Genomic DNA, 13,001 nt, shown 5'->3' with positions numbered 1-13,001 from the left:
TGGTGATGGTTTGTAATCGTTTTGGAGGAGCTCTGCCTAGTAGAAAGTAAAAGGAGAAGCTTTGATCGCCCAACGTGGGGCTCGAACCCACGACCCTGAGATTAAGAGTCTCATGCTCTACCGACTGAGCTAGCCGGGCTTGCTTGCTTGAGCTGAAATGTCAAAAATTGCAAAATGGCGCCAGCCTCACCTTTGCCATCCGCACAGAAGAAGGCAATCTTGTATGGCCTGATTTGGCTGGCCACGTTTTTCAGCACCGAGCAACAGGGCAAGGCATTGGTGGTTCAGTGGTAGAATTCTCGCCTGCCACGCGGGAGGCCCGGGTTCGATTCCCGGCCAATGCAAATGCTAGGATTTTGGCACACCTCCACACTTTGCACTTCTCAAGCTTAAGACATCTCTGCAGGCCAGAAGCCATTTAAGGACATTTGCAAGAGTCACCGTGGCACTTGGCCACAGTGCTGGCTGACAGTCGAGAAGAGGGACCCTAGTACCCAGCAAACATGACTCTAAGACACACAAGTTAAAGCAGCCTTGGGACACTTGCGTGCCCAAAGGCCTTGCATGTCTTCTAGCAGTGCCAGTGACGTGCAGCATCTCTCCCTCTCCAGTACTCACCTATTAGGCTTCTTTTTAACTGTCTAGAAAAGCCTCGGAAATGCCAAGTCAGCAGCATCTGCTCATCTGGTGTTGTTTTACAACTTTTTGCCTTGTTGTCTTTGCACTCTACTCAGGGCCTTGCTCAAATTTGGAGCGTTCTCTCTAGGCCCTCATTCATTCTACTTTTGTCCTGAGTTTTCTCACAGTAGATGTTGAGATGTTGTGTCAGCTTACCTACAACTTGCTTTCCCAGCACCTAGCAATTAAGAAAACATACTAAAAGTACAGAAAAAAAAGTAGTAACAAACTTAAGTCAAATGAAAGCAACCACTTTTTTTGCTTGCCGGGACTGAAAGGCTTTTTGGTTTGTAACTTTTGTTGGGAAGTACCTCATCTAAAAACAAGTTAAGGGAAAGAGCAACTTCCTTTTTTTCAATCCTCTCAGCTAAATCTCAGGCCGTGTGCAGAGTGCCCTCCTCATACTGCTATGTGAGCACCTTTGGAGTGCAAAGCCTAATACACACCATACCAATGCCTGTCAGATAGATGGGTCGAACAGATGATTTCCGGCAGGTCCGATCTGATTTCCGATCGTTTTTCTGATGGATTTGCATAGTAGTGATCGGAAATCCGAACGGAAATCCGATCGTGTCTGTCGGAAAGGATCTATCGGCCCATCTATCTGATGGGGAATTGCATGGTGTGCACCAGGCATACGAGAATGAGTATCTTTCAGGTGGTTGTTCCTTGTCAAGTGATTGATTGTAAGTCTCTCCTTGACAAAAGGACTGGAGTAAAGCCAACGGAAATCTGGGAAAAGCAGATAAGAAAAGTAGTATAGGAAAGATGAGTAAGATTGTAAGAAGGAGTGTTTTTCTCTTTCTTGGGGTGGTGAAGCACTTTTGCTGAAAAGTTGTTAAAAGAGGTTGTGTGAGTAAAAGTGAAGGGGAAAGCTGAGATGACATTTTCGTTTGTTAGCAAAGGGAGTGGGGAGTGGCATGTGAAAGAGGAAGTGATGGCCTGGTGATGGTTTGTAATCGTTTTGGAGGAGCTCTGCCTAGTAGAAAGTAAAAGGAGAAGCTTTGATCGCCCAACGTGGGGCTCGAACCCACGACCCTGAGATTAAGAGTCTCATGCTCTACCGACTGAGCTAGCCGGGCTTGCTTGCTTGAGCTGAAATGTCAAAAATTGCAAAATGGCGCCAGCCTCACCTTTGCCATCCGCACAGAAGAAGGCAATCTTGTATGGCCTGATTTGGCTGGCCACGTTTTTCAGCACCGAGCAACAGGGCAAGGCATTGGTGGTTCAGTGGTAGAATTCTCGCCTGCCACGCGGGAGGCCCGGGTTTGATTCCCGGCCAATGCAAATGCTAGGATTTTGGCACACCTCCACACTTTGCACTTCTCAAGCTTAAGACATCTCTGCAGGCCAGAAGCCATTTAAGGACATTTGCAAGAGTCACCGTGGCACTTGGCCACAGTGCTGGCTGACAGTCGAGAAGAGGGACCCTAGTTCCCAGCAAACATGACTCTAAGACACACAAGTTAAAGCAGCCTTGGGACACTTGCGTGCCCAAAGGCCTTGCATGTCTTCTAGCAGTGCCAGTGACGTGCAGCATCTCTCCCTCTCCAGTACTCACCTATTAGGCTTCTTTTTAACTGTCTAGAAAAGCCTCGGAAATGCCAAGTCAGCAGCATCTGCTCATCTGGTGTTGTTTTACAACTTTTTGCCTTGTTGTCTTTGCACTCTACTCAGGGCCTTGCTCAAATTTGGAGCGTTCTCTCTAGGCCCTCATTCATTCTACTTTTGTCCTGAGTTTTCTCACAGTAGATGTTGAGATGTTGTGTCAGCTTACCTACAACTTGCTTTCCCAGCACCTAGCAATTAAGAAAACATACTAAAAGTACAGAAAAAAAAGTAGTAACAAACTTAAGTCAAATGAAAGCAACCACTTTTTTTGCTTGCCGGGACTGAAAGGCTTTTTGGTTTGTAACTTTTGTTGGGAAGTACCTCATCTAAAAACAAGTTAAGGGAAATAGCAACTTCCTTTTTTTCAATCCTCTCAGCTAAATCTCAGGCCGTGTGCAGAGTGCCCTCCTCATACTGCTATGTGAGCACCTTTGGAGTGCAAAGCCTAATACACACCATACCAATGCCTGTCAGATAGATGGGTCGAACAGATGATTTCCGGCAGGTCCGATCTGATTTCCGATCGTTTTTCTGATGGATTTGCATAGTAGTGATCGGAAATCCGAACGGAAATCCGATCGTGTCTGTCGGAAAGGATCTATCGGCCCATCTATCTGATGGGGAATTGCATGGTGTGCACCAGGCATACGAGAATGAGTATCTTTCAGGTGGTTGTTCCTTGTCAAGTGATTGATTGTAAGTCTCTCCTTGACAAAAGGACTGGAGTAAAGCCAACGGAAATCTGGGAAAAGCAGATAAGAAATGTAGTATAGGAAAGATGAGTAAGATTGTAAGAAGGAGTGTTTTTCTCTTTCTTGGGGTGGTGAAGCACTTTTGCTGAAAAGTTGTTAAAAGAGGTTGTGTGAGTAAAAGTGAAGGGGAAAGCTGAGATGACATTTTCGTTTGTTAGCAAAGGGAGTGGGGAGTGGCATGTGAAAGAGGAAGTGATGGCCTGGTGATGGTTTGTAATCGTTTTGGAGGAGCTCTGCCTAGTAGAAAGTAAAAGGAGAAGCTTTGATCGCCCAACGTGGGGCTCGAACCCACGACCCTGAGATTAAGAGTCTCATGCTCTACCGACTGAGCTAGCCGGGCTTGCTTGCTTGAGCTGAAATGTCAAAAATTGCAAAATGGCGCCAGCCTCACCTTTGCCATCCGCACAGAAGAAGGCAATCTTGTATGGCCTGATTTGGCTGGCCACGTTTTTCAGCACCGAGCAACAGGGCAAGGCATTGGTGGTTCAGTGGTAGAATTCTCGCCTGCCACGCGGGAGGCCCGGGTTCGATTCCCGGCCAATGCAAATGCTAGGATTTTGGCACACCTCCACACTTTGCACTTCTCAAGCTTAAGACATCTCTGCAGGCCAGAAGCCATTTAAGGACATTTGCAAGAGTCACCGTGGCACTTGGCCACAGTGCTGGCTGACAGTCGAGAAGAGGGACCCTAGTACCCAGCAAACATGACTCTAAGACACACAAGTTAAAGCAGCCTTGGGACACTTGCGTGCCCAAAGGCCTTGCATGTCTTCTAGCAGTGCCAGTGACGTGCAGCATCTCTCCCTCTCCAGTACTCACCTATTAGGCTTCTTTTTAACTGTCTAGAAAAGCCTCGGAAATGCCAAGTCAGCAGCATCTGCTCATCTGGTGTTGTTTTACAACTTTTTGCCTTGTTGTCTTTGCACTCTACTCAGGGCCTTGCTCAAATTTGGAGCGTTCTCTCTAGGCCCTCATTCATTCTACTTTTGTCCTGAGTTTTCTCACAGTAGATGTTGAGATGTTGTGTCAGCTTACCTACAACTTGCTTTCCCAGCACCTAGCAATTAAGAAAACATACTAAAAGTACAGAAAAAAAAGTAGTAACAAACTTAAGTCAAATGAAAGCAACCACTTTTTTTGCTTGCCGGGACTGAAAGGCTTTTTGGTTTGTAACTTTTGTTGGGAAGTACCTCATCTAAAAACAAGTTAAGGGAAAGAGCAACTTCCTTTTTTTCAATCCTCTCAGCTAAATCTCAGGCCGTGTGCAGAGTGCCCTCCTCATACTGCTATGTGAGCACCTTTGGAGTGCAAAGCCTAATACACACCATACCAATGCCTGTCAGATAGATGGGTCGAACAGATGATTTCCGGCAGGTCCGATCTGATTTCCGATCGTTTTTCTGATGGATTTGCATAGTAGTGATCGGAAATCCGAACGGAAATCCGATCGTGTCTGTCGGAAAAGATCTATCGGCCCATCTATCTGATGGGGAATTGCATGGTGTGCACCAGGCATACGAGAATGAGTATCTTTCAGGTGGTTGTTCCTTGTCAAGTGATTGATTGTAAGTCTCTCCTTGACAAAAGGACTGGAGTAAAGCCAACGGAAATCTGGGAAAAGCAGATAAGAAAAGTAGTATAGGAAAGATGAGTAAGATTGTAAGAAGGAGTGTTTTTCTCTTTCTTGGGGTGGTGAAGCACTTTTGCTGAAAAGTTGTTAAAAGAGGTTGTGTGAGTAAAAGTGAAGGGGAAAGCTGAGATGACATTTTCGTTTGTTAGCAAAGGGAGTGGGGAGTGGCATGTGAAAGAGGAAGTGATGGCCTGGTGATGGTTTGTAATCGTTTTGGAGGAGCTCTGCCTAGTAGAAAGTAAAAGGAGAAGCTTTGATCGCCCAACATGGGGCTCGAACCCACGACCCGGAGATTAAGAGTCTCATGCTCTACCGACTGAGCTAGCCAGGCTTGCTTGCTTGAGCTGAAATGTCAAAAATTGCAAAATGGCGCCAGCCTCACCTTTGCCATCCGCACAGAAGAAGGCAATCTTGTATGGCCTGATTTGGCTGGCCACGTTTTTCAGCACCGAGCAACAGGGCAAGGCATTGGTGGTTCAGTGGTAGAATTCTCGCCTGCCACGCGGGAGGCCCGGGTTCGATTCCCGGCCAATGCAAATGCTAGGATTTTGGCACACCTCCACACTTTGCACTTCTCAAGCTTAAGACATCTCTGCAGGCCAGAAGCCATTTAAGGACATTTGCAAGAGTCACCGTGGCACTTGGCCACAGTGCTGGCTGACAGTCGAGAAGAGGGACCCTAGTACCCAGCAAACATGACTCTAAGACACACAAGTTAAAGCAGCCTTGGGACACTTGCGTGCCCAAAGGCCTTGCATGTCTTCTAGCAGTGCCAGTGACGTGCAGCATCTCTCCCTCTCCAGTACTCACCTATTAGGCTTCTTTTTAACTGTCTAGAAAAGCCTCGGAAATGCCAAGTCAGCAGCATCTGCTCATCTGGTGTTGTTTTACAACTTTTTGCCTTGTTGTCTTTACACTCTACTCAGGGCCTTGCTCAAATTTGGAGCGTTCTCTCTAGGCCCTCATTCATTCTACTTTTGTCCTGAGTTTTCTCACAGTAGATGTTGAGATGTTGTGTCAGCTTACCTACAACTTGCTTTCCCAGCACCTAGCAATTAAGAAAACATACTAAAAGTACAGAAAAAAAAGTAGTAACAAACTTAAGTCAAATGAAAGCAACCACTTTTTTTGCTTGCCGGGACTGAAAGGCTTTTTGGTTTGTAACTTTTGTTGGGAAGTACCTCATCTAAAAACAAGTTAAGGGAAAGAGCAACTTCCTTTTTTTCAATCCTCTCAGCTAAATCTCAGGCCGTGTGCAGAGTGCCCTCCTCATACTGCTATGTGAGCACCTTTGGAGTGCAAAGCCTAATACACACCATACCAATGCCTGTCAGATAGATGGGTCGAACAGATGATTTCCGGCAGGTCCGATCTGATTTCCGATCGTTTTTCTGATGGATTTGCATAGTAGTGATCGGAAATCCGAACGGAAATCCGATCGTGTCTGTCGGAAAGGATCTATCGGCCCATCTATCTGATGGGGAATTGCATGGTGTGCACCAGGCATACGAGAATGAGTATCTTTCAGGTGGTTGTTCCTTGTCAAGTGATTGATTGTAAGTCTCTCCTTGACAAAAGGACTGGAGTAAAGCCAACGGAAATCTGGGAAAAGCAGATAAGAAAAGTAGTATAGGAAAGATGAGTAAGATTGTAAGAAGGAGTGTTTTTCTCTTTCTTGGGGTGGTGAAGCACTTTTGCTGAAAAGTTGTTAAAAGAGGTTGTGTGAGTAAAAGTGAAGGGGAAAGCTGAGATGACATTTTCGTTTGTTAGCAAAGGGAGTGGGGAGTGGCATGTGAAAGAGGAAGTGATGGCCTGGTGATGGTTTGTAATCGTTTTGGAGGAGCTCTGCCTAGTAGAAAGTAAAAGGAGAAGCTTTGATCGCCCAACGTGGGGCTCGAACCCACGACCCTGAGATTAAGAGTCTCATGCTCTACCGACTGAGCTAGCCGGGCTTGCTTGCTTGAGCTGAAATGTCAAAAATTGCAAAATGGCGCCAGCCTCACCTTTGCCATCCGCACAGAAGAAGGCAATCTTGTATGGCCTGATTTGGCTGGCCACGTTTTTCAGCACCGAGCAACAGGGCAAGGCATTGGTGGTTCAGTGGTAGAATTCTCGCCTGCCACGCGGGAGGCCCGGGTTCGATTCCCGGCCAATGCAAATGCTAGGATTTTGGCACACCTCCACACTTTGCACTTCTCAAGCTTAAGACATCTCTGCAGGCCAGAAGCCATTTAAGGACATTTGCAAGAGTCACCGTGGCACTTGGCCACAGTGCTGGCTGACAGTCGAGAAGAGGGACCCTAGTACCCAGCAAACATGACTCTAAGACACACAAGTTAAAGCAGCCTTGGGACACTTGCGTGCCCAAAGGCCTTGCATGTCTTCTAGCAGTGCCAGTGACGTGCAGCATCTCTCCCTCTCCAGTACTCACCTATTAGGCTTCTTTTTAACTGTCTAGAAAAGCCTCGGAAATGCCAAGTCAGCAGCATCTGCTCATCTGGTGTTGTTTTACAACTTTTTGCCTTGTTGTCTTTGCACTCTACTCAGGGCCTTGCTCAAATTTGGAGCGTTCTCTCTAGGCCCTCATTCATTCTACTTTTGTCCTGAGTTTTCTCACAGTAGATGTTGAGATGTTGTGTCAGCTTACCTACAACTTGCTTTCCCAGCACCTAGCAATTAAGAAAACATACTAAAAGTACAGAAAAAAAAGTAGTAACAAACTTAAGTCAAATGAAAGCAACCACTTTTTTTGCTTGCCGGGACTGAAAGGCTTTTTGGTTTGTAACTTTTGTTGGGAAGTACCTCATCTAAAAACAAGTTAAGGGAAAGAGCAACTTCTTTTTTTTCAATCCTCTCAGCTAAATCTCAGGCCGTGTGCAGAGTGCCCTCCTCATACTGCTATGTGAGCACCTTTGGAGTGCAAAGCCTAATACACACCATACCAATGCCTGTCAGATAGATGGGTCGAACAGATGATTTCCGGCAGGTCCGATCTGATTTCCGATCGTTTTTCTGATGGATTTGCATAGTAGTGATCGGAAATCCGAACGGAAATCAGATCGTGTCTGTCGGAAAGGATCTATCGGCCCATCTATCTGATGGGGAATTGCATGGTGTGCACCAGGCATACGAGAATGAGTATCTTTCAGGTGGTTGTTCCTTGTCAAGTGATTGATTGTAAGTCTCTCCTTGACAAAAGGACTGGAGTAAAGCCAACGGAAATCTGGGAAAAGCAGATAAGAAAAGTAGTATAGGAAAGATGAGTAAGATTGTAAGAAGGAGTGTTTTTCTCTTTCTTGGGGTGGTGAAGCACTTTTGCTGAAAAGTTGTTAAAAGAGGTTGTGTGAGTAAAAGTGAAGGGGAAAGCTGAGATGACATTTTCGTTTGTTAGCAAAGGGAGTGGGGAGTGGCATGTGAAAGAGGAAGTGATGGCCTGGTGATGGTTTGTAATCGTTTTGGAGGAGCTCTGCCTAGTAGAAAGTAAAAGGAGAAGCTTTGATCGCCCAACGTGGGGCTCGAACCCACGAGCCTGAGATTAAGAGTCTCATGCTCTACCGACTGAGCTAGCCGGGCTTGCTTGCTTGAGCTGAAATGTCAAAAATTGCAAAATGGCGCCAGCCTCACCTTTGCCATCCGCACAGAAGAAGGCAATCTTGTATGGCCTGATTTGGCTGGCCACGTTTTTCAGCACCGAGCAACAGGGCAAGGCATTGGTGGTTCAGTGGTAGAATTCTCGCCTGCCACGCGGGAGGCCCGGGTTCGATTCCCGGCCAATGCAAATGCTAGGATTTTGGCACACCTCCACACTTTGCACTTCTCAAGCTTAAGACATCTCTGCAGGCCAGAAGCCATTTAAGGACATTTGCAAGAGTCACCGTGGCACTTGGCCACAGTGCTGGCTGACAGTCGAGAAGAGGGACCCTAGTACCCAGCAAACATGACTCTAAGACACACAAGTTAAAGCAGCCTTGGGACACTTGCGTGCCCAAAGGCCTTGCATGTCTTCTAGCAGTGCCAGTGACGTGCAGCATCTCTCCCTCTCCAGTACTCACCTATTAGGCTTCTTTTTAACTGTCTAGAAAAGCCTCGGAAATGCCAAGTCAGCAGCATCTGCTCATCTGGTGTTGTTTTACAACTTTTTGCCTTGTTGTCTTTGCACTCTACTCAGGGCCTTGCTCAAATTTGGAGCGTTCTCTCTAGGCCCTCATTCATTCTACTTTTGTCCTGAGTTTTCTCACAGTAGATGTTGAGATGTTGTGTCAGCTTACCTACAACTTGCTTTCCCAGCACCTAGCAATTAAGAAAACATACTAAAAGTACAGAAAAAAAAGTAGTAACAAACTTAAGTCAAATGAAAGCAACCACTTTTTTTGCTTGCCGGGACTGAAAGGCTTTTTGGTTTGTAACTTTTGTTGGGAAGTACCTCATCTAAAAACAAGTTAAGGGAAAGAGCAACTTCCTTTTTTTCAATCCTCTCAGCTAAATCTCAGGCCGTGTGCAGAGTGCCCTCCTCATACTGCTATGTGAGCACCTTTGGAGTGCAAAGCCTAATACACACCATACCAATGCCTGTCAGATAGATGGGTCGAACAGATGATTTCCGGCAGGTCCGATCTGATTTCCGATCGTTTTTCTGATGGATTTGCATAGTAGTGATCGGAAATCCGAACGGAAATCCGATCGTGTCTGTCGGAAAGGATCTATCGGCCCATCTATCTGATGGGGAATTGCATGGTGTGCACCAGGCATACGAGAATGAGTATCTTTCAGGTGGTTGTTCCTTGTCAAGTGATTGATTGTAAGTCTCTCCTTGACAAAAGGACTGGAGTAAAGCCAACGGAAATCTGGGAAAAGCAGATAAGAAATGTAGTATAGGAAAGATGAGTAAGATTGTAAGAAGGAGTGTTTTTCTCTTTCTTGGGGTGGTGAAGCACTTTTGCTGAAAAGTTGTTAAAAGAGGTTGTGTGAGTAAAAGTGAAGGGGAAAGCTGAGATGACATTTTCGTTTGTTAGCAAAGGGAGTGGGGAGTGGCATGTGAAAGAGGAAGTGATGGCCTGGTGATGGTTTGTAATCGTTTTGGAGGAGCTCTGCCTAGTAGAAAGTAAAAGGAGAAGCTTTGATCGCCCAACGTGGGGCTCGAACCCACGACCCTGAGATTAAGAGTCTCATGCTCTACCGACTGAGCTAGCCGGGCTTGCTTGCTTGAGCTGAAATGTCAAAAATTGCAAAATGGCGCCAGCCTCACCTTTGCCATCCGCACAGAAGAAGGCAATCTTGTATGGCCTGATTTGGCTGGCCACGTTTTTCAGCACCGAGCAACAGGGCAAGGCATTGGTGGTTCAGTGGTAGAATTCTCGCCTGCCACGCGGGAGGCCCGGGTTCGATTCCCGGCCAATGCAAATGCTAGGATTTTGGCACACCTCCACACTTTGCACTTCTCAAGCTTAAGACATCTCTGCAGGCCAGAAGCCATTTAAGGACATTTGCAAGAGTCACCGTGGCACTTGGCCACAGTGCTGGCTGACAGTCGAGAAGAGGGACCCTAGTACCCAGCAAACATGACTCTAAGACACACAAGTTAAAGCAGCCTTGGGACACTTGCGTGCCCAAAGGCCTTGCATGTCTTCTAGCAGTGCCAGTGACGTGCAGCATCTCTCCCTCTCCAGTACTCACCTATTAGGCTTCTTTTTAACTGTCTAGAAAAGCCTCGGAAATGCCAAGTCAGCAGCATCTGCTCATCTGGTGTTGTTTTACAACTTTTTGCCTTGTTGTCTTTGCACTCTACTCAGGGCCTTGCTCAAATTTGGAGCGTTCTCTCTAGGCCCTCATTCATTCTACTTTTGTCCTGAGTTTTCTCACAGTAGATGTTGAGATGTTGTGTCAGCTTACCTACAACTTGCTTTCCCAGCACCTAGCAATTAAGAAAACATACTAAAAGTACAGAAAAAAAAGTAGTAACAAACTTAAGTCAAATGAAAGCAACCACTTTTTTTGCTTGCCGGGACTGAAAGGCTTTTTGGTTTGTAACTTTTGTTGGGAAGTACCTCATCTAAAAACAAGTTAAGGGAAAGAGCAACTTCCTTTTTTTCAATCCTCTCAGCTAAATCTCAGGCCGTGTGCAGAGTGCCCTCCTCATACTGCTATGTGAGCACCTTTGGAGTGCAAAGCCTAATACACACCATACCAATGCCTGTCAGATAGATGGGTCGAACAGATGATTTCCGGCAGGTCCGATCTGATTTCCGATCGTTTTTCTGATGGATTTGCATAGTAGTGATCGGAAATCCGAACGGAAATCCGATCGTGTCTATCGGAAAAGATCTATCGGCCCATCTATCTGATGGGGAATTGCATGGTGTGCACCAGGCATACGAGAATGAGTATCTTTCAGGTGGTTGTTCCTTGTCAAGTGATTGATTGTAAGTCTCTCCTTGACAAAAGGACTGGAGTAAAGCCAACGGAAATCTGGGAAAAGCAGATAAGAAAAGTAGTATAGGAAAGATGAGTAAGATTGTAAGAAGGAGTGTTTTTCTCTTTCTTGGGGTGGTGAAGCACTTTTGCTGAAAAGTTGTTAAAAGAGGTTGTGTGAGTAAAAGTGAAGGGGAAAGCTGAGATGACATTTTCGTTTGTTAGCAAAGGGAGTGGGGAGTGGCATGTGAAAGAGGAAGTGATGGCCTGGTGATGGTTTGTAATCGTTTTGGAGGAGCTCTGCCTAGTAGAAAGTAAAAGGAGAAGCTTTGATCGCCCAACATGGGGCTCGAACCCACGACCCGGAGATTAAGAGTCTCATGCTCTACCGACTGAGCTAGCCAGGCTTGCTTGCTTGAGCTGAAATGTCAAAAATTGCAAAATGGCGCCAGCCTCACCTTTGCCATCCGCACAGAAGAAGGCAATCTTGTATGGCCTGATTTGGCTGGCCACGTTTTTCAGCACCGAGCAACAGGGCAAGGCATTGGTGGTTCAGTGGTAGAATTCTCGCCTGCCACGCGGGAGGCCCGGGTTCGATTCCCGGCCAATGCAAATGCTAGGATTTTGGCACACCTCCACACTTTGCACTTCTCAAGCTTAAGACATCTCTGCAGGCCAGAAGCCATTTAAGGACATTTGCAAGAGTCACCGTGGCACTTGGCCACAGTGCTGGCTGACAGTCGAGAAGAGGGACCCTAGTACCCAGCAAACATGACTCTAAGACACACAAGTTAAAGCAGCCTTGGGACACTTGCGTGCCCAAAGGCCTTGCATGTCTTCTAGCAGTGCCAGTGACGTGCAGCATCTCTCCCTCTCCAGTACTCACCTATTAGGCTTCTTTTTAACTGTCTAGAAAAGCCTCGGAAATGCCAAGTCAGCAGCATCTGCTCATCTGGTGTTGTTTTACAACTTTTTGCCTTGTTGTCTTTGCACTCTACTCAGGGCCTTGCTCAAATTTGGAGCGTTCTCTCTAGGCCCTCATTCATTCTACTTTTGTCCTGAGTTTTCTCACAGTAGATGTTGAGATGTTGTGTCAGCTTACCTACAACTTGCTTTCCCAGCACCTAGCAATTAAGAAAACATACTAAAAGTACAGAAAAAAAAGTAGTAACAAACTTAAGTCAAATGAAAGCAACCACTTTTTTTGCTTGCCGGGACTGAAAGGCTTTTTGGTTTGTAACTTTTGTTGGGAAGTACCTCATCTAAAAACAAGTTAAGGGAAAGAGCAACTTTCTTTTTTTCAATCCTCTCAGCTAAATCTCAGGCCGTGTGCAGAGTGCCCTCCTCATACTGCTATGTGAGCACCTTTGGAGTGCAAAGCCTAATACACACCATACCAATGCCTGTCAGATAGATGGGTCGAACAGATGATTTCCGGCAGGTCCGATCTGATTTCCGATCGTTTTTCTGATGGATTTGCATAGTAGTGATCGGAAATCCGAACGGAAATCCGATCGTGTCTGTCGGAAAGGATCTATCGGCCCATCTATCTGATGGGGAATTGCATGGTGTGCACCAGGCATACGAGAATGAGTATCTTTCAGGTGGTTGTTCCTTGTCAAGTGATTGATTGTAAGTCTCTCCTTGACAAAAGGACTGGAGTAAAGCCAACGGAAATCTGGGAAAAGCAGATAAGAAAAGTAGTATAGGAAAGATGAGTAAGATTGTAAGAAGGAGTGTTTTTCTCTTTCTTGGGGTGGTGAAGCACTTTTGCTGAAAAGTTGTTAAAAGAGGTTGTGTGAGTAAAAGTGAAGGGGAAAGCTGAGATGACATTTTCGTTTGTTAGCAAAGGGAGTGGGGAGTGGCATGTGAAAGAGGAAGTGATGGCCTGGTGATGGTTTGTAATCGTTTTGGAGGAGCTC

General features: G+C 46.1%; 13 non-coding genes across 13 annotated transcripts; 8 read left to right on the top strand and 5 right to left on the bottom strand.

Annotated features, from left to right (window-relative positions):
- Positions 1-66: 66 nt before the first annotated feature.
- On the bottom strand, positions 67-139 carry TRNAK-CUU (transfer RNA lysine (anticodon CUU)). Its single transcript has one exon. It is a non-coding gene; the product is annotated as a tRNA-Lys (tRNA).
- A 134-nt stretch (positions 140-273) lies between these two features.
- On the top strand, positions 274-344 carry TRNAG-GCC (transfer RNA glycine (anticodon GCC)). Its single transcript has one exon. It is a non-coding gene; the product is annotated as a tRNA-Gly (tRNA).
- A 1,343-nt stretch (positions 345-1,687) lies between these two features.
- On the bottom strand, positions 1,688-1,760 carry TRNAK-CUU (transfer RNA lysine (anticodon CUU)). Its single transcript has one exon. It is a non-coding gene; the product is annotated as a tRNA-Lys (tRNA).
- Positions 1,761-1,894: 134 nt separating this feature from the next.
- On the top strand, positions 1,895-1,965 carry TRNAG-GCC (transfer RNA glycine (anticodon GCC)). Its single transcript has one exon. It is a non-coding gene; the product is annotated as a tRNA-Gly (tRNA).
- Positions 1,966-3,308: 1,343 nt separating this feature from the next.
- On the bottom strand, positions 3,309-3,381 carry TRNAK-CUU (transfer RNA lysine (anticodon CUU)). Its single transcript has one exon. It is a non-coding gene; the product is annotated as a tRNA-Lys (tRNA).
- Positions 3,382-3,515: 134 nt separating this feature from the next.
- Positions 3,516-3,586, top strand: TRNAG-GCC (transfer RNA glycine (anticodon GCC)). The gene has a single exon. It is a non-coding gene; the product is annotated as a tRNA-Gly (tRNA).
- Positions 3,587-5,136: 1,550 nt separating this feature from the next.
- Positions 5,137-5,207, top strand: TRNAG-GCC (transfer RNA glycine (anticodon GCC)). Its single transcript has one exon. It is a non-coding gene; the product is annotated as a tRNA-Gly (tRNA).
- Positions 5,208-6,550: 1,343 nt separating this feature from the next.
- On the bottom strand, positions 6,551-6,623 carry TRNAK-CUU (transfer RNA lysine (anticodon CUU)). Its single transcript has one exon. It is a non-coding gene; the product is annotated as a tRNA-Lys (tRNA).
- Positions 6,624-6,757: 134 nt separating this feature from the next.
- On the top strand, positions 6,758-6,828 carry TRNAG-GCC (transfer RNA glycine (anticodon GCC)). Its single transcript has one exon. It is a non-coding gene; the product is annotated as a tRNA-Gly (tRNA).
- Positions 6,829-8,378: 1,550 nt separating this feature from the next.
- Positions 8,379-8,449, top strand: TRNAG-GCC (transfer RNA glycine (anticodon GCC)). Its single transcript has one exon. It is a non-coding gene; the product is annotated as a tRNA-Gly (tRNA).
- Positions 8,450-9,792: 1,343 nt separating this feature from the next.
- Positions 9,793-9,865, bottom strand: TRNAK-CUU (transfer RNA lysine (anticodon CUU)). The gene has a single exon. It is a non-coding gene; the product is annotated as a tRNA-Lys (tRNA).
- A 134-nt stretch (positions 9,866-9,999) lies between these two features.
- On the top strand, positions 10,000-10,070 carry TRNAG-GCC (transfer RNA glycine (anticodon GCC)). Its single transcript has one exon. It is a non-coding gene; the product is annotated as a tRNA-Gly (tRNA).
- A 1,550-nt stretch (positions 10,071-11,620) lies between these two features.
- Positions 11,621-11,691, top strand: TRNAG-GCC (transfer RNA glycine (anticodon GCC)). The gene has a single exon. It is a non-coding gene; the product is annotated as a tRNA-Gly (tRNA).
- The last annotated feature ends 1,310 nt before the right edge of the window (positions 11,692-13,001 follow it).

The sequence above is a fragment of the Hyperolius riggenbachi genome, chromosome 4 (assembly GCF_040937935.1).
Source record: "Hyperolius riggenbachi isolate aHypRig1 chromosome 4, aHypRig1.pri, whole genome shotgun sequence".
In the NCBI taxonomy this organism is placed as follows: domain Eukaryota; kingdom Metazoa; phylum Chordata; class Amphibia; order Anura; family Hyperoliidae; genus Hyperolius; species Hyperolius riggenbachi.
This window is presented reverse-complemented; position numbering and strand designations above follow the sequence as displayed.